General features: G+C 40.8%; 1 protein-coding gene across 3 annotated transcripts in view; it reads right to left on the bottom strand.

Moving 5' to 3' along the window:
* Nucleotides 1-7,524, bottom strand: part of SPATA13 (spermatogenesis associated 13) — a 169,233-nt gene that overhangs the window by 56,849 nt on the left and 104,860 nt on the right. The gene's annotated exons all lie outside the window — the stretch shown is intronic.

Here is a 7,524-nt window from a genome sequence, read left to right as displayed (position 1 = left end):
TGAACCCTGTGTAAGCCTTTAAACACTGCTGGGAGGAAAAGGGACTCAGCATGATCCAGCTGCAGTCAGTACCTTGTGGGATTGAACCTTAAGTTAATATATAACAAACGGCTGCACAGCAGCATGTGAAATCAGCAAGTTAAACATACACTTGGAATAACTGTAACACGGAAGGAAGAACATTTACAGGAACATTTCTTTAAAGTTTTTATCTTGGAGAGTCTTGTATGCAGCATTTCTATATATTTACCATATGGAAGCAAAGGTTTGGGAGTGTGCTGGGGAAAGTAAAATTAAGTAGCCAACGCAGAAATAATCTAAACTTGCAACCAAAGCCTTGTAGTAAGTATTGTGCAGACTGTGAGCTGGTTATTATGAGTGGGAATCTACCCTGAGCAACTGCACCTGACAGCGTGGACAAAATGGATTACCCAGAATGGTACACTCTGAGTACACATCCATGAAAGTGAAAATAACAAGGAACCTCAAAATTTTATCACCCAGCTCTAGTAGTGGCAGGTGTCAGCAAGAGCACCAAATTCCAAACTCATGCCTGATGAATCTGAAGCAGATGAAAGAGGCAGAAATCAAAGGTACAATTATGTCTGTGAGAGCTGCGAAGTGGCACAGGAAGGCAACCGGGTTTGCAGCAGACACTGCTGGTGGGGAGCAGAGTTATCCCAGTGGCAGAACAGCGTGGAAAACCAGATAGACACCTGCCAGAAATGTGCCAGGGACATGAGCCTCCCTGCTTTTCCTGACGGGTGTACAATGGGGGTGCAGCTACACTTTCCCAGAGACCCACATTTATCTCGAGAGCCTGGCATCACATATAGAAATATAGAGTGCCCCTGGCTTTGTGCTCTCCAGTCAGAAGGACCTGTACAGCTCCCTCCTGTACATCCCTATATAGAAGACCAAGTTCTGTATTACAGAAGATCTGCTGGAATGTGGTTCAATCTTCCCTTTTCCTCCCCAGAAGTTATAATCAACTTTCAATTGCATTTTTTTTCTGAATTAGAAAGATGTGAAGAATAACTGCAATTGTGAATGCAAGAGAACACTAATTCAAAGAGAAATTAATTTCTGTCTTAGAGTTCTTTTAGTTATTCCATGAATAATCAAAATGAGAATCTTTAATGGCAATATCATATTCATTTATTAAAAGTGGAAATACCAGCAGATTTCCTCAATAATAGGTTTACATATCCAAGATAATTTTCAAAACTAATTAATAATTTATAGTGAAGTATGAGGCTTCATATTATGTCTCATGCAATAATCTGAAACTCAGATACTATGGAATTCCCTATTATTAGTTAAATTCATTTTAGCTGAATGCCCTACTGGGATACCAGTATCAAGGAAGTTAACTGTATGAGAGGATAAAGACAGAACTACAACTCTGCAATGTCTGACTTATGCTCAAGGTCTTCACTGAAAAGGAGGAAACAAACTCTTCAGAGCCATGATTTTCTCATGCAAGACTGGGTTTTTACAATTTTCAGCCTTCTGAGTCAGACACAAGGTCCACAAAAGTTAAGGGGACTTTCCTCTGCTTCTATAAATCTTTAAGTAAAGATTATCAAAAATGCTAAGTCCAAGTAATTTTCCTGGTCTCAGGTCACTCACCAGGGTGCTCATCTAGGGGGTTGCCATATAAACACTGGTTTTGATCATGGTGCTGGGAGGGGAGAAAGTGAAGAAAATACTAAATATATCTTTGTGGTTTGAAATTTTGGGAGAAACTGAAACACAAATAATACTGCATGGCACAAATTGATCTTCAGTCAATCTGCAACTCACAGAATAGCAGGTTGAGTTGAGGTTGGAAGACACCTCTGGATACCATCCAGTCCAGCCCCCCTCACAGAATGGGGGAGGTTGGAAGACACCTATGGAGGTCACCTGGTCTAACTCCCCTGCTCAAAGCAGGGTCAGCTAAAGTAGGTGAGCAGAGCCATGTCCTGTCAAGTTTTAAATAATATTTTGAAGTCTACCAGGATGGAAATTCCACAGCATCTGTGGGCAGCCTGTTCCAGTATTTCAGCAATTTCAGAAATTTCCTGTATTTCAGTTTGTGCAGATTGTCTCTTGCCCTTTTACTGGACACCAGTGAGAAGAGTCTGTCCCTGTTCTCATTTTCCTCTTTACTGCTTCACTCCCATCAGGTATTTATGCCCATTAGTAAAATCCCTTCAGCATCCTCTTCTCCAGGATGAATGGTTCCAGCTGTCTCAGCCTGTCATCATATGTCAGATGCTCTAGTTGGTGTAACAGGTGCTACTCCTAGTTTTGTATCCCCTGCAGATGTGCTGAGGGTGCACTGTCCCATCAAGAATGGAGATGCTAACCAGTACTGGCCACAGCACTGGTGTCTGAGGTACAGCCCTAGTGCCTGGTTTCCAGATGGGCTTCATGCCATTGATCACATGTCTTAGAACCCAGTGGTTCACCCAGTTTTACATCCCCTAACCATCACTTGCCTTGTCCAAGCTTCATCAGTTTACCTGGAAGCATGTTATCAGAAACAGTGTCAAAAGTTTTGCTAAGACCCACTGCTCTCCCCTTGTCCTTGGAGCTGGTCATTTTGTTGTTGAAGGCTATCAGCTTGACCAGGCATGATTTCCCCTTTGCAAATCCATGTTGACTACTCCAAATCACTTTCTTGTCCTTCATATGTTTGGAAAAGGCTTCCAGGAAGATTTGATCCACCTCCTTCCTGGGTACTGAGCTGAGGCTGATTAGCCTATACTCTCCCAGCTCTTCATTCCTATTCATAGAGGCCACCCTGTAGCCCCCACAGACAAAACCCTGCCATGTAAACCCACTACACTCTTGTATTCTTCCATTTGATGTTTAAATTATCAGGAGCTCCTTGTTCATCCATGCAGGCCTCCTGCCATCCTTGCTTGTTTTCCTGCTTATTGGACTGGAGTATTCAGGAGGTGATTCTTGAAAGACAACTACCTATTTTTGCTCCAAGATGTTATAGCACAGAAATCTTCCAAGGATGTTCCTGAAGAGGCCAAAGCCTGCTGTCTTGAAGCCCAGGGCTGTGATCCTGCTATTTGTCCTGTTTCCTCCTCTAAGAATCTTGTACTCCATCGCTATGGGTCACTGCAGCCAAAGCTGCTCCCAGCCTTCACATGCCCAGCCAGATGTTTCATGTTTGTAAGCTCAAGGAGGTCCAGCAGAGTGCTGTTTCTCATTGACTCCTCAGTTGCCAGGGTTAGGAATTACCCTCAATGCACTCCAGAAACCTCCCAGATTGCCTGTGCCCTGCGGTGTTGTCTCTCTAGCAGATATGGGAATGGTTTAAGTTGCCCACGACAACCAGGATTTCCATCATGAGATGGTTTAGCATCTGGTAATATTCATGTGGCTGCAGAATTTCTGCCTTTGGTTGCTCCTAGTTGGAAATCTGTTGCATTTTCAGAGGACCATTCCCGCTCTGGAAACTACCATTGCATTTTACAACCACTGCCAGCAGTCTTGACCAAAGCAAAGAAGTCTTAAGAAGGCTTGGACTCTAAACACACTACTAGCAGTAATATTTTCATTCTGGTGACCTGAGTTTGGACATGTTAATAAAACAAAACATCTTTCCCATGTTGTATATGCTCCACAAGCACAACAGTTGACTTTCAGGGCCTTTCTTCCACTACTTTTTGTTATCTCAAAGTTCAGTTGAAAAATGTGGAAACATGGAATACAGAGTTCACCTTCCAACAGTTAATGCCAAATCTTCCACTATAGTCAGAACACAGAGAAGCAGCAACAAAATAAACAGAAAAAAAAAAAGAAAAGAAGACAGAAGTTGGCATGTCTGCATGTTGCTGTATCAATTACATTAAGGCTTCTCAGTCTTAACAGCCCCACACAATACAAAGCAGGCCCTGAAAGAAGGGCAATCCCCCCTGCAAATATTTAGGTTAGCAACAGCAAAGTAATCCAGGCACAGCACTATTCATAAGACCAATTCATCACCAGGTCATACAAGGCAATTAGGCCTGGACACTAGATGCAGAGGGGAGCAGATTAACTACCATCAAGATGTTTTAAGTGATCCTGGTTTATTTTTAACAATATTTTAAAGCCTCTGAGAAGATTAATTCCTCAGCCCAAGAGCTGAGTACCTTGCTGCTGCCAAGGTAAAATGATGTACTAATTGAGTTCTCAGCACAGGAGTATTCTTTGTAGGACTTGGAAGTGATACTGTTTTGATGCTGCTAATGTCAGTGCACAATAAACATCACTGTCCTCCGCCCTGAAAGTCTGATTTCTTTGCAACAGGATGAAAAAGTTCCTACAATTTTCTCTCGTTCTCATTCTCTTTTTCATGCCCTCATGCAGAAAAAACACAGCAGATTACATCCATAAAAGCAAAACCTGCTAATGTGTATTCTTCAGTCATGAGAGCCTGTTTCATAGGGAAAACTGTGAAAACTTCAACAGCTGCATTATCTCTTCAGAGCATCAGTGGTAAATAAGACAGTTTCTTACACTGAAGTTAAAATGTACCTGAGAGAATAAAATACAATAAATATATCTATTGTGAAACATAGCAGATAAGATGTCAATATTTAAAATTAAAAGAAAAAGGTACACTAGAAATAAATAGTGAAATATCCAGGACAAAATTTTTAGTCCTGTTTCTGAATCTCATTGTCAAAAGAAAGTTTTTAGGAAGGACCTGCTGCATTAAATTGGACCAAAGGCCATCTAATTAACTATCTTGTCTTCAAGTGGCTTAAGGAGGAACAAGAAACAAGATGAATACAGAAAAAGTTTCCCTTTATTTTACTTTCCCATCTTCTGGCAATCTAGAGTTTAGAGTCTTCCTAAATCACATGCTGCATTCAGAATACACTGTTTTCTAGTCCTCTTGGGATAGTTTTCCACAAAATTTTCTGCTTCCTTTCTGTTTGTATTAATTCTTTGGATTCTAAATCCTCGTATCTCACTGACTTTCCCATAATTAATTGGTACCCCAAGTGAAATACATTCATTTTGGTTTGATTTTAATCTCTTGCCTAGATGATGCTGTGTCTGTTTGAAATCCTAGTCGTGCCAGAGAGTGCTGAGATCTGGGTGCCTCCAGCCTCCCAAATATGGGTGTTGAAAGAGGTGAAGTAACAAACAGGAAGGATGGGTTTCCAGGAGAAAATGAGAAGAGGGAGCACAGTTGGCAAGACAGCATATAGGCAGATGTGTAAGTTGGGTTTCTGGACTATTGCCCAAATATTTGTGGTGGTCATACTTGCTCCTTGTACCATTAGGAGGGGGATTCCTGGTTTTTAACAATCTCAATGACTGTAATACATAAATCATAAATAAATAATCCCTTAAAAGCATGATGTTCTCAACCTTTTGTTTTCTAGCTTCCCCACATGCTTCTTATATTTTATGCTGCCATTCAGGTTTTAAGTAACGTATTTAACTCAGCTTTCTTACAAGCTGAAAAGTCAAAGCCCTGATGAAGAATGCCACCAGTTCCCCAAAATTCACTCATCCTCTCTCAGCAGCCAGTACACCAGGAAGTATAAATTCCATGTTAACCTTTTCTCCAGTGTGTTACACTGTGTGTGACAGTGAAGTACTTGGCAAACTTGGCTACTTTCTTCCTGGATAGCTAAGCTGTTCCATCAGCAACATAAAAATGTTTTAACAACACAGCAACAAACCATGCAGTGTGCCAAGGAGCCACAGAGCCCTTGGTTCATTGTTGGGAGGTTACTTTTAATTACAAGGTCCTGATTAACACACTGGAACAAGGCAGTAGCTTACTTCAAACAGTTCCAAATCATTGTACTTAAAAATGCTGACCCTTGTCATAAGCAAGGACAAGTGATGAAAACAAAAGGAAACTGTTTTGGCTCTGAGTGAATTTCAAGTTCCACGACAGAACTTTGCAGAAACACAGTAATCTATAAAAGCCAGCTTTCAAACATTAATTTGTAGTACCATAAATAGCCAAACTCTTCCCCTTAGTAGCCCAAATCCCAAACTGATGGTATCACTCAGGAACTTAACTTTTAAACAAGGGTTTCTAGACAAGATTTTCCTTTTTAACTCTTGCATTGATTTTTTCTAGTTGGTGCAACCTTGCATATCCTCCATCTCCTCCTGCTCATTGTTGTTGTTATTATTATTATTATTGTTGTTGTTGTTGTTGCTAAAATATGTTTTTTTATTCTATTACCTGACTGAAGCTTTTTACTCATACATTTTGCCCAGAGGCAGCATTATCTGCTTCTTAGAAAAAGCATTCTGTTTGTAATTCAGTCTCTGCAACAATATTAATGCAGGGACAGATCCTGGCTTCATTTGAAGCTCTCAGCTGCAGTTCTTCCATATGGAAGTAAAACATGAAATTACCATAATTAAAACCTAGTTGAAAATACAAGAGAAGGAGGAGGTACACTCCTCATCATAGCAATGTTAAGTGTGGTTAAAATGAATCCAGAAGCTTTTGTAGAGAAGTTTCCTTCCTTAGAAACAGAAAACAACTGACAAGATGTGGGCTAAGCTCAGCAGCTTCTGCTCTGCTGCCTCAAGAGGGTACCTGGGTGAGTTGCTGAACATCTGAACTTTGAACATTACAACAGACTCTTATTTTCTGCACGTGCATGAAAGCCTCCTTTATTTTCTTATCCCAGGAAACGGAAGCCATATGGAAAAGAACGCCCTCAGAATATGTAAGCAGTGCTGGCAAGTTTAATCTAGAGCCATAGAATCCAAATAAAATAGGAATCACTGGGATGATTAATTTGTGAAAATCTCCACTCTTTAATCAGAAGACAAATGATAAATCTGAACAAGATAAATGATCAATTACTTATTAAATCTAACAGGGTGATAAGGCCTAGTAGGTCAGTCAAAGTCACTTTTACCTAGAGTTCAATGGGCAAGTCCAGCAGGATGGTTTGGGTGAATGAAAGACGTGAGTTGACTTCAAATAAAACAGCTGGTTCTTGCATACCAAATTACACCTACTTGATCCTGTGCACAGAGCAGTGTGAAAGGTGGCCTCCCAAAAGCAGTGCTGGTAGTCAGGAGCATGTGTAAGGTAAGCCCTGTGTTGGAAAGCCGGGTTACAGTGTAGTTAAAGTGCCTCAAATTTGTTTAATGTAATTAATCAAATCCAGTGTGTTTTCAGAGAGCATAAAGCATTTCCATAACACAAAATAAAAATATGAAAAAAAAAACCAGAAACACCAAATATGGCATTCTGACTGTCTTACAAAAATGCTGGATGAGATCAATGAGCCTTGCCTTGAAGCCAAGCAGCAATTGTCCCACAGACTGCACTGCAACTGCAGGTCAGGCACTCTCTAGCTGACTCAGGTACAGAGGACAGATGTGACACAAACATCTCAGACATAAGTGATACCGTGTAAGTGTTAATCTCACTCACCTTCCCCTGCTCCAAGCAAACACACAGCTCAGAGGAAGTTGTGTGTATTAGCAGGGATTGAATTTGCTCCCAGGATAAATGAGCTGCTAACACAGTAGATACCA

This window comes from Corvus brachyrhynchos, unplaced genomic scaffold, assembly GCF_000691975.1.
Source record: "Corvus brachyrhynchos isolate BGI_N302 unplaced genomic scaffold, ASM69197v1 scaffold363, whole genome shotgun sequence".
NCBI classification, from domain to species: Eukaryota; Metazoa; Chordata; class Aves; order Passeriformes; family Corvidae; genus Corvus; species Corvus brachyrhynchos.
The sequence above is the reverse complement of the archived record's forward strand: the minus strand, read 5'-3'. Positions and strand labels throughout refer to the sequence as shown.